This window comes from Triticum urartu, chromosome 5 (assembly GCF_003073215.2).
Source record: "Triticum urartu cultivar G1812 chromosome 5, Tu2.1, whole genome shotgun sequence".
Lineage (NCBI taxonomy): Eukaryota > Viridiplantae > Streptophyta > Magnoliopsida > Poales > Poaceae > Triticum > Triticum urartu.
Window position 1 is genome coordinate 336,535,616 of NC_053026.1, and position 12,655 is coordinate 336,548,270.

Consider the following 12,655-nt stretch of genomic DNA (forward strand, 5'->3'; position numbering starts at 1 on the left):
ATGCCTTGTGTTTATTTAGATTATAAGAGTATGGTGGCACATGATTTCATTGTTAAGAATAGGGAAGGAGAGCTTAAATATAAATTGTTCTTTGATAAACATCATCTTGAGACTATTACCCTGCCTGCTCCTTCCTTGTTTGATTTATCTGCAGGCGAGTACCTTGTTCTGTTAGAGGCTATTCACGCCTACCGGAACCCTGCACCAGCCATGGAGCCAGAGCCGGAACCACAAATTGATCCTTCACAACAGTCTAATTACCAGTGGGATCCGGAGATGATTGCCAACCAATGGCAATCGGAGTCTTCTTCCTCTTCGCAGTACGACCTCAACTACTATTATGGATATCCGCCAGGCCAGCCGTGGCCATAGACCAACTTAGGCCAAAAGCCTAAGCTTGGGGGAGTATGTATTTCCCACCGACATTACATTTATGTTCACACACTCATTGCTAGATGTCGGTGCTCATACTTTTTCATTGTATCATCCATGCTAGTTTACTTTCCTTTTTATGCTTTCTTCTTGTGTGTTTAATAAACCTTAAGAAAAACCAAAAAAATAGTTGTAGCTTTTAATTAGTTTACTTTCCATGCTTGTAGTAGTAACTAAAAAGAAAACCCCAAAATATTTCATGTTCTTCTTTTTGCTTGTTGGGAGCTTTCCCGTGTAAATAGTTTTGTTTCTTTTCTTTTCTTTGGGGGTCGATAGGAGAAGACCATGATTAAATTGTTGAGGAGGCTCTTATATGCATAATTGTTGATCTGACAAAAGAGCCCATATTCCCTTGTCTTCTCCTATTTATTGAATGCTTGCAGATTCCAGCTTAGTCCAATGCAGGTGCACAATTATTATTATTCACATCGTTCGGTCGTGCAAGTGAAAGGCAATTATGACGATATATGATGGACTGACTGAGATGAGAAAAGCTGGTATGAACTTGACCTCTTTTGTTTTTGTAAATATGATTAGTTCATCGTTCCTGATTCGGCCTATTATGAATAAACATGTTTGCAATGACAACTAGAGATCATAGTTCTAGTTCCATGCTTGATTAGCTATGAGTTATAATCGTTTACCTTGTGTGCCAACATGCTATTGAAATGGTTATGATGTGGTATGATAGGGTGGTATCCTCCTCTGAATGATTTAAGTGACTTGACTTGGCGCATGTTCACGCATGTAGTTGAAACAAAATCAACATAGCCTTCATGATATTTATGTTCATGGTGGATTATATCCTACTCATGCTTGCATTCGGTGTTGATTAATTTTAATGCATGTTCATGACGGTTGTCGCTCTCTAGCTAGTCGCTTCCCAGTCTTTTGCTAGCCTTCACATGTACTAAGCGGGAATACTGCTTGTGTATCCAATCCCTTGAACCCCAAAGTTATTCCACATGAGTCAACTATACCTACCTATATACGGTATCTACCTGTCGTTCCAAGTAAATTTGTATGTGCCAAACTCTAAACCTTCAAATAAATATCCTATTTTGTATGCTCGAATAGCTCATGTATCAACTAGGGCTGTCAGTATCTTCCATGTTAGGCGGGTTATTCTCAAGAGGAGTGGACTCCGCTCCTCACTCACGAGAAAGTGGCTGGTCACCGGGATGCCCAGTCCCATGCTTTATGCAAATCAAATCAAAATAATTGCAAACAAAACTCCCCCTGGGACTCTTGTTAGTTGGAGGCACTCGTTGTTTGCTTGTTGGTGGAAGGGGGAGTAAAAACTTTACCATTCTGTTTGGGAACCGCCTATAATGTGTGTAGCATGGAAGATATCGCCATCTCTTGGTTATTATGTTGACAATGAAAGTATACCGCTCAAAATATTATTCATCTCTATTTCAAAACTGAGCTCTGGCACCTCTACAAATCCCTGCTTCCCTCTGCGAAGGGCCTATCTATTTACTTTTATGCTGAATCATCATCCTCTTATTAAAAAGCACCAGTTGGAGAGCACTGTTGTCATTTGCATTCAATATTATTAGTTTACATTGAGTATGACTTGACTGGATCTCTTTTACCATGAATTACAATGTCTAGTCAGTCCTTGATCTTTAAAGGTGCTTTGCATTTATGTTTTGCGGTCTCAGAAAGGGCTAGCGAGATACCATCTTGTTATATCTTATTATGATTGTTTTGAGGAAGTGTTGTCATCTGAGATTTATTATTATTGCTCGCTAGTTGATTATGCCATTGATATGAGTAAACTTGAGACCTGAGCGTTATTGCGAATGTGGTTAGTTATAATCTTTGCTGAAAACTTGAATGTTGGCTTTACATATTTACAACAACAAGAGCAAACAGAGTTTGTAGAAGTTTTTCTTTATCACTTTTAGTTTGTCAACTGAATTGCTTGAGGACAAGCAAAGCTTTAAGCTTGGGGGAGTTGATATGTCTCCGTCGTATCTACTTTTCCAAACACTTTTGCCCTTGTTTTGGACTCTAACTTACATGATTTGAATAGAACTAACCCGGACTGACACTGTTTTCAGCAGAATTACCATGGTGTTATTTATGTGCAGAAACAAACGTTCTCGGAATGACATGAAACTTCATGGAGCAACTTTTTGGAAAATATAAAAAAATACCTGCAAAAGATGAAGGCCAGGGGGCCCACCACCTGTCCACGAGGGTGGGGGCGCGCCTGCCCCCCTAGGGCGCGCCCCTACCTCGTGGGCCCCCTGTTGCGTCTCCGACTCCAACTCCACCTCCATATATTGAGTTTCGATGAGAAAAAAATCAGAGAGAAGAAATCATCGCGTTTTACGATACGGAGACGCTGCCAAGCCCTAAAACCTCTCGGGAGGGCTGATCTGGAGTCCGTTCGGGGCTCCGAAGAGGGGAATCCGTCGCCATCGTCATCATCAACCGCCCTCCATCACCAATTTCATGATGCTTAACGATGTGCGTGAGTAATTCCATCGTAGGCTTGCTGGACGGTGATGGGTTGGATGGGATCTATCATGTAATCGAGTTAGTTTTGTTAGGGTTTGATCCCTAGTATCCACTATGTTCTGAGATTGATGTTGTTATGACTTTGCTATGCTTAATCCTTGTCACTAGGGCCCGAGTGCCATGATTTCAGATTTGAACCTATTATGTTTTCATCAATATATGAGAGTTCTTGATCCTATCTTGCAAGTCTATAGTCACCTATTATGTGTTATGATCCGTTAACCCCGAAGTGACAATAATCGGGATACTTACCGGTGATGACCGTAGTTTGAGGAGTTCATGTATTCACTATGTGTTAATGCTTTGGTCCGGTACTCTATTAAAAGGAGGCCTTAATATCCCTTAGTTTCCGCTAGGATCCCGCTGCCACGAGAGGGTAGGACAAAAGATGCCATGCAAGTTCTTTTCCATAAGAACGTATGACTATATTCGGAATACATGTCTACATTACATTGATGAATTGGAGCTAGTTCTGTGTCACCCTAGGTTATGACTGTTACATGATGAACCACATCCGGCATAATTCTCTATCACCGATCCATTGCCTACGAGCTTTCCATATATTGTTCTTCGCTTATTTACTTTTCCGTTCCTATTGCTATCATCACTACAAAATACCAAAAACACTACTTTTGCTACTGCTACCTTTTGCTACCGTTACCACTATTATCATATTACTTTGCTACTAAACACTTTGCTGCAGATATTAAGTTTCCAGGTGTGGTTGAATTGACAATTCAGCTGCTAATACTTGAGAATATTCTTTGGCTCCCCTTGTGTCGAATCAATAAATTTGGGTTGAATACTCTACCCTCGAAAACTGTTGCGATCCCCTATACTTGCGGGTTATCATGGTCATGTATGGAAGGAGCGCGTATAGCTTTCACCTGTGTCAAGATGCACTGGGTGAAAAATGAATACCAAAAAGGTGGTAGTTGAGGGTCCTCCCGAAAGCAAGGCCCACCGCACACCGGAGCGCTATTTTGAGGACGTGCTAAAAGGTGCTCGCCTTATAGAGGGCCAATGCTCTAAGGACGTAGTGTTCGAATAAAAGGGGCCGAATTGTCCTAGGATTTGTGTTACAAACTAAATGTTTTGTAATATATTCATTCCTTGATGAAAAGTTCTTATCCTCCTGTGCGGCCATTTATTATATCTAAGAGTTCCCAGTCGTCGGCTTCAGCCCCCATGTAGATGCTACTGGGGTGTTCGGAATTGCACATAACTACACTTAACCCAACGTCTTGGTCCTTAAAGGAGGTGTTAGTGCGGCGAAACAGACAATCGGACTATTCGATTTTATTGCTCTCACTTAGCTATAGGAGTTTGACAATGGGTCTATTAGGTAGTCCCTAGTATGTACGCGGCTACCCTGATGCGGGTGCGTTACATATGTGACCGGGAAACGGTCCTTCGTGTAATACGGAAAAATTGCTAAGGATTGTAATGAATCGCCGAGTGGTTGACCAGCTCTTGCCGCATCATGATAGTCAGTTTTCAGCTTTCTCTACTCAGGTGCTTAACCGGACAAACCAGAAACACAATCATAGTAGTTCTCCCTTTACTACCCTAGCCGATCAGATGGAACGTAAGGTAGCAAGCACAGGAGTCGGGCAACCCAACTATTGACCAAAGACATGATTCGGAGCCGATGCATATAATGTCAAGCTCGGGATGCCGAATTGTGTTGTAAAGTTGTTCGAACTTTTGTTTGGCAACACATAAGTTGCCTTATAGAGCCCTTGGCAATTTTATGCTGAGGTGTGTACGTGGGACCACTTAATAGGCGGAATAAAAAATGATGCCGAATAAGAATTTTGGTTCACTGAAATCTGATTGATACGTCAAACAATAATCTTATAGAAGGTACAATAATCACCAAGGCCATTTTACATGCCGGGGGTCTAGGGCTAAGGGAAAAGCTCTATACAGGTTCTTGAGCGAATTTGTTGTCTTCCTGCCGCATGTCTATGCCGCTTTTCGCCCAAATAAGAAAGATTCCTTTAAAGGAATGGTCTTCGGCCATGTATACAGAACCGAGCACGGAAAAAGTCCTCGTGGGTTCGAAGAATGTGTGGGTTTTGATTCACCTGTGGTAAAAAAGAAAAGATGATTAAATAAAGGGGAAGGCCATATAAGGACGAACCTTTTTATAGGCCTGTCCATATATTGCCTCCGCCGATGCCCAAGGTATTTTGAGTGCATAATTGTGCACGCACGATACGAATTCCGCTGATGTACGTGGCGGTTGACGGAGGCTAGCTAGGCTTCTAATCCAGCCCTATAGTTGCGGGGCTGCCGGCATGTAGAACTGACCGGTCCTGCGTGGAGAAGTCCGGTGGTCGAATAGCCAAGGAGCTGTGCGGCTTGATAGGGCCGCTTTGTACTTCGGCCGCAATGGCCGGTGTATGCTCCTCAGTACGGAGGGAGCGCTCCATGTTTCCATTGATTGTAATGACGCCACGTGGACCGGGCATCTTGAGCTTCAAATACGCGTAATGCGGGACCGCATTGAAGCGGGCAAAAGCGGTTCGTCCGAGCAGTGCGTGATAGCCGTTGCGAAAGGGGACGATGTTGAAGATCAAGTCTTCGCTTCGGAAGTTGTCCGGCGAGCCGAAGACTACTTCAAGTGTGATTGAGCCCGTACAGTCGGCCTCTTTGCCAGGTATTACTCCTTTGAAGGTAGTTCTAGTGGGCTTGATTCTTGACGGATCAATGCCCATTTTGCGGACAGTGTCTTGATAAAGTAGATTGAGACTGCTACCGCCATCCATGAGGACTCGCGTAAGGTGGAATCCGCCGATGATTGGATCGGGGACCAAAGCTGCCGAACCTCCGTGACGGATACTGGTTGGGTGGTCCTTTCGATCGAAGGTGATCAAACAAGCCGACAATGGGTTAAATTTGGGGGCGACCGGCTCTATGGCGTAGACGTCCTGTAGTGCGCGTTTGCGCTCCCTCCTAGGGATATTTGTGACATATATCATATTCACCGTTTTTACCTCGGGGGGAAATTGCTTCTGTCCCCCTGTGTTCGGCTGATGAGGCTCTTGGTCATCGTCGTCACTTGGCGATCCTTTTCCCTTGTGTTCGGCATTAAGTTTGCCGGCCTGCTTAAAGACCCAACAATGTCTGTTGGTATGATTGGCAGGTTTATCGGGGGTGCCATGAATTTGGCAAGGCCGGTCCAGTATTCTGTCTAGACTGGATGGGCCATCTCTCATTGCCTTGAATGGCTTTTTTTCGTTGACCGGGTTTGGGGCCGCTGAATCCGGCGTTGACCACCGTGTCTTGGGCTCCTTCATTATTGTTTCGATGCTTGTGCTTGTCGCGTCGTGGCTTGCCATTGCCATCCCTAGTTTTGGAGGTACCAGGGTCGTTGGTGCTATTGCTTCTGCGAGCAAGCCAGTTGTCTTCTCCCGCGCAAAAACGGGTCATAAGTGCAGTGACGGCTGCCATGGACTTCGGCTTTTCTTGGCCGAGGTGTCGGGCAAGCCACTCATCTCGGATGCTATGTTTGAAGGCCACGAGGGCTTCTGCGTCCGGACAATCCACAATCTAGTTATTTTTGATTAGGAACCTTGTCCAAAGCTGTCGGGCCGATTCCCCGGGTTGCTGCATTATGTGGCTAAGGTCGTCGGCATCTGGGGGCCGAACATAGGTACCTTGGAAGTTGTCTCTGAATGGGTCCTCTAGGTCCTCCCAGCTACTGATAGAATTTTCTGGTAGACTGTTCAGCCAATGTTGTGCTGGTCTCTTAAGTTTGAGGGGAAGGTATTTGATGGCGTGTAGATCGTCACCGCGAGCCATGTGAATGTGGAGAAGAAAGTCTTCAATCCATACTGCAGGATCTGTTGTGCCGTCATATGATTTGATGTTCATGGGTTTAAACCCTTCTGAGAACTGGTGCTCCATTACCTCATCGGTGAAGCATAGAGGGTGTGCGGCGCCCCTATATCGAGCCGTGTCATAGCGCAGTTCAGATGAAGTCCGTATGCGGTTTTTGGCCGGGGCCTGATTGTGCTTGCCGCGCCAGGATTGGTGACCGTCCTCTTGTGTCAGGGCGTGCCCCCGCGGTTCATAGATTGATCTGGTCTGACCTGCTCTATTTTCCAGGTCCTGTCGTAGGTCATATGTGTATCCCCGAGCTGTTGTTTTTCTGCTTTTACGGCGAGGTGGAGCGGGCTGGTGTTCGGCTTGAGCTGTCGTTCTGCCCTGGCCACATGGTGGTCGGTTGGGTCCGTCAGCCGCATTATGTGCGGGCGGTATGGGCTCCAGCGCCTCATCGTCGGATTGGGGTATCAGCTTACGCTTCGGGTAACTCTTTGTTGGGCGTTGGAGGGCATGCTCTTCGGCTGCCAGGACATTAGTCCATCTACCGTTGAGTAGATCTTGGTCAGCTTGAAGCTGTTGCTGCTTCTCTTTTAGGCTTCTTGCAGTTGCTACTAGCCGGCGCTTGAAGCGCTCTTGCTTGAGGGGTTCCTCTGGCATGATAAAATCTTCGTCGCCGAGGCTCACGTCGTCCTCGGAGACTGGCAGATAGTTAGTGTCCTCCGAGTCTTCGTTCCCTGTTTGCTCGTTGGGATCAATTTGCCCGTCCTCTTGATCGTCCTGTTCAGATGTTGGCCCGATGGGGGCTTCTTGATCTTCGACGTTCTCCGGAGTACCATTATCTCCGGTGCTAGTGTCTCTGTTCTTACCGTGACGCGATTTAGAGTAGCGCCGCTGACGTCGATGTTTTGGCGGTATCTCAGGAGGTTCATCCTTGACTGGGTTTTTCTTATCATCGTCGTCGCCATCTTTAGGTATATCCACCATGTATATGTCATACGAGGAGGTGGCCGTCCAACGTCCGGTGACCGGCGGGTTTTGGGTCTGCTCCTCTCCAGCATCGTCGTCCATACCATCGATGTCTTCGGAGGCGTAATCAAGCATGTTGGTTAAATCCTCGATAGTGGCTATGAAGTGGGTGGTGGGTGGGAGGTAAAATTCCCTATTTCCAGCCCCTAGTCCGAGCTGGGCGTGATTCAGAAGAGGTTCCTCTGTGATGATGAGGGGTCGCATTAGGTCCAAAGCCATGTTTAAGAGTGAGGTCTGGATGGGGACCGAAGTTCCCTGGTGAAAGGATCGATATGGTTGACTAGAGGGGGTGAATAGGCAACTAACAATTTTTAACTTTTCTTTACCAAGTTAAACTTTGCATCAAAGTAGGTTGTCTAGATATGCAACTAGGTGAGCAACCTATATGATGCAACAACAACAAACAAACACGCGAGCAAGAGAAGTAACACTAATGAGCTTGCACAAGTAAAGGTAAGAGATAACCAAGAGTGGACCCGGTGAAGACGAGGATGTGTTACCGAAGTTCCTTCCTTTTGAGGGGAAGTACGTCTCCGTTAGAGCGGTGTGGAGGCACAATGCTCCCCAAGAAGCCACTAGGGCCACCGTATTCTCCTCACACCCTCACACAATGCGATATGCCGTGATTCCACTATTGGTGCCCTTGGAGGCGGCAACCGGAACTTCACAAACAAGGTTGGGGCAAACTCCACAACTTAATTGGAGGCTCCCAATGAAACCACGAAGCTTCACCACAATGGAATATGGCTCCGAGGTGACCTCAACCGTCTAGGATGCACAAAGCACCCAAGAGTAACAAAATCAACACAAGAAAGTATGGGAAGCAAATATCCTTTGGTGGAAGTGTAGATCTAGGTCTCCTCCTTCAATCCCTAGAAAATCAACAAGTTTGAGTGGCTAGAGAGAGAGATCGGGCAAAGAGAGCTTGAGTAGCATTAATGGTGGAAAGAGAGAGGTTAGAGGTAGGTGTGGTAGGTGGAAGAAGCACCCTTATATAGCAACCCTAAAAATCCAATCGTTATTGTGTTCTCAGTGCTGCAGCGGTACAACCGCTCCTGGTCCCGGTACAACCGGGACTCACAATTTACGTGCAGAACCCTACCAGGCGGTACAATCGGGCGACCAGGCGATAGTACCGGTTGAGAAGAACAACCGGACCAACCGCCCAGCCACCGCCCAACTACTGCATAGTAACAGAAGGGAGTCACCCCTGAGTGCGGTAGTCGAGCGGTACCGGGCCGGTGCAACCGCATGGCCTCGAGCGCTCGGGCGGCTAAGTCCTGAGCGGTAGAACCGCTCCGGCCCCCGGTGGTACCGGTACGACCAGACCAACCGGGCCACCACCGCACGAGTACCGCATCAAAACAGAGGCCAGACCGGTACTTGGGCGGTGCCTGGCCGGAACAACCGCCCTAGTCCTTGCTGAGCATTGGTGATACCACCGCCCGGAAGCAGCAGTACAACCGCTCGAATAAAACTGGTCAGCGCTAAGACCCAGCGGTACAACCTCTCTAGAGAGCGGTACAACCACTGGAGCCCACAGTAGACAGTAGGAAGGAAGGGGAAGACAAGAGAGTGGTGAGGTAAGTGTACGTGAATGGATACCCCCAACACTTTCCAATGTGGATTCCCTCTTGATAGTACGGGTTCCCTATGACCAAAAGAGATAAACAAACGAGTAGAAAACACCGTCTTCAATCCTTTTTCGTCAGAGAGAATAGCTAACCGAAGAAGACCTAAAACCGAAACCTAAAACACTTAGCATAAGATTAGGTCAATAAAGGGTTGTCATCATCCTCCAAAACACAAAGTAGGGAAATGACCTTACAATCTCCCCCTTTTTGGTGATGATGACAACACCACGATTTGCAAGTGAAAAGTCTAGAAAATGTAGACGGGACTCCCCCTAGATGTGTGCCCCAAATTTAGAAGGCTATTTGAGAGCACATATTAGGGACGAGACTCCCCCTAGATTTTATAGACTCGCCACTCCTACTAAACATGGTGAGAAATAAGACCATAATACGAAGGTAAAGATAATAAAGGAATACACAACAATATCACGGAAAATAAAGATAGATAGCTAGATACGCACATGTCTTACACCATGCAAGCAAAGACAAGCAACAAGGTTCACAGGCCAAAGTACAACACAAACGACGGAAAAGGAAAAACACAAGCAACAAGGCAAATAAAACCCATGCAAATCCCGAGACCTAAAACTCTCTCCCCCTTTGGCATCAACACACCAAAAAGGAAAAAGAGCGAAGCTAGCGTCCTAAGGCTCAATCACCCTCCTCCGACTCCACGGTAGCATCTGGATCCGTATCATCATCAGACTCGTCAACATCGTCTTGATCGGATTCCTCCACGGAATCATCAGCTGCAGCAAAGGATGTGGATGGATGGGGAGGAGCTTCATCATCAGACCAACAGCTGTGGGTAGATATCCAACGCTCCTCCGGTGTGATGCTCTTCTCAGAGCCACTCTGAACTGACATATTGAGGTGCTTCATCATTGCAATTTGGCAACGCCGGGCATGCTTCTCATTGACATGGGCCTCATACATACTCTTCTGGATGTCAGACTGGAGGCAGAAAGTCTTCTTCACCTTGGTAGTGAGCTTCTCCACCCAAGAGGGCTTGGCCCCTAGCTCCATCTCAAAGTACTCATCGTCAGAAGTGGCATAGACATCCTCAGGAGCATTGGCAGGGAAGCGTGGCTCGGTGTGCTTCTTCTTCTTAAGAAGCTTGACCTCATGAACAGTGAAATTATCGGGAGAGGTGAGAGCCTCTCCAGGATGACGAACCTCCCATACTGAGTTCAGAAAGCACATGACAAACGGAGCATAAATGGGGACCTTCCTGTAGATGACCATGTTGTACATCTCGTGCCACAGCCAGTTGGACACGTCAAACGTTTCCCCAGAACCCACCTTGGTCTTCATTGCAACCATCAAGTCAACAAGATAGCCATGGATTTCATCTTGATTTCCCACCTTGGGCAGAAGCACATTGCGAAACACACGATGCATGATGTCATAGACCTTCACTAAATCCTTAGATTCTCCAATAATACCACGACCCCGAATGTACAGAGGGGCAAGCTTCTCCTTAGGCATAGACTCAGGATGGTCATGAGGGCGAATGCCACCTCTACCTTCCAGACCGGTATCGTCATACCCAAGAGCATTGCAAAAGGCCCTCCAGAGAACTTGAAAGAGCTCATCATGACACATGAAAAGTGAGAGTGCGCGCGTCATCTTCTCCAATGTGAACTGTGGCATAGAACTGATGGGCGAGTTGAACATCAAAGTCACAGTTGATAGACATGAGCTTGACAAGATCAAACTCCTCACAAAGAGCCAGTGCCTCACCAAAATACTCCAAGTTGTTCCTCCAATGGTCAAGATCGATGGTCCACTGCTTGGCATACCTGTTCTTGTTGTGCTCAAAGAGTTCATGAACAATCCGCACTTGCATCTCATTCCGGAATTGAGTAGTGGTCCAACGAGGAGCAATGGGAACCTCATAAGGATTCTTCGAGCGAAAAGCTTCCCAATCCTTGGCTTTCCAATGATGCAAGGGCAAAACCACACGTTGCTTGGCAGCGGCAAACTTCTCACGACGAGTGGGCTTGGTGGGAATCACAACCTCTTCTTCGTCATCAGACACAACCGGACGCAAGGTCCGTCGTGCCCTCTTCTTGGTCTTGCGAGGAGCAGAGCGAGAACTAGAGCCACCTGAACACACGCACAAGGAGAACACAAGAAACCCAACAAAGATGAGAGGATTGCACACACAAATAGAAGAAAAGATATATTGCACGGACTTAGAAAATGAAACAGGGCTACATGGTGCAGATATCCCGGTTGAACCGGTTCTCCTACCGGTAGTACCGCTCCAGCGGTTGTACCGCCTGCAGAGGCAGTAGAACCGCTGAACAATGGTACTACGGGTAGGGACTAGATTTAACCACGAAATATGAATCATACTAGCCATATTCTACTATCAAAGACGTGCAATCTAAGCAGGAGGCAAAAAGGGATCTCTTCCACCCAATAGTTTAAACAATAAACGCAGAATGTCAAGTAATGTCCTAGAACAAGGGGAACAAACCCTAGAACAAAGAACGAAGGACAATAGGGCATTACCGGCATCCATGGGAAGAAATCGGGAAGGAGGAGGCCTCCTTGGAGAGGATCCACAGAGACCCCACAGATCTGAAGCGCGAGAAGCACTCCGGGGCAGAGGCAATGGTGGCCGGCGGCTAGGGCACAAGATGGGAAGGGCTGGGGGAGAGAGAAAAGAAACCCCCACCAGCCCCGATGGGAATATATAGGCCCAAAGTCGCGCGGCGGTTGTACCGCTCAAGGAAGCAGTTGTACCGCTGCCTGGTACGAGCCAGTGGTTGCGGGTGGTACTTCCGTCGCCAAGAGGCAGAGGTAGTACCGCCGTAACCAACCGATAGAACCGGCCATATGGGCACCCCGGTGGTTGAACGGTGGAACCGCTCAAGCACCGCTGGGAGACCGCCTGGAGAGCACCAGCGGTAGAACCGCCTGTGACCTCGGTTGTACCGCCCGGTCACCATCACCAAATCCAAGGACAAGTGTGTGCAATTAGACTAGATGGCTTGAGGAAGGGAAGGCTTGGGATAGAGAAGGCACGGGGAAAAAGGTGGGTCTCCAAGAAAAAACAAAAAGAAAACGAAAGAGAACCACACTTGGAGACCCCAACACCTAGCGCCTAAGAAAACAAACTAAGGAAAGGACAAGAAGGACTAACACAAGGCACAACACTATCAAGGGGGTCGGAGGCCGTAGCCACC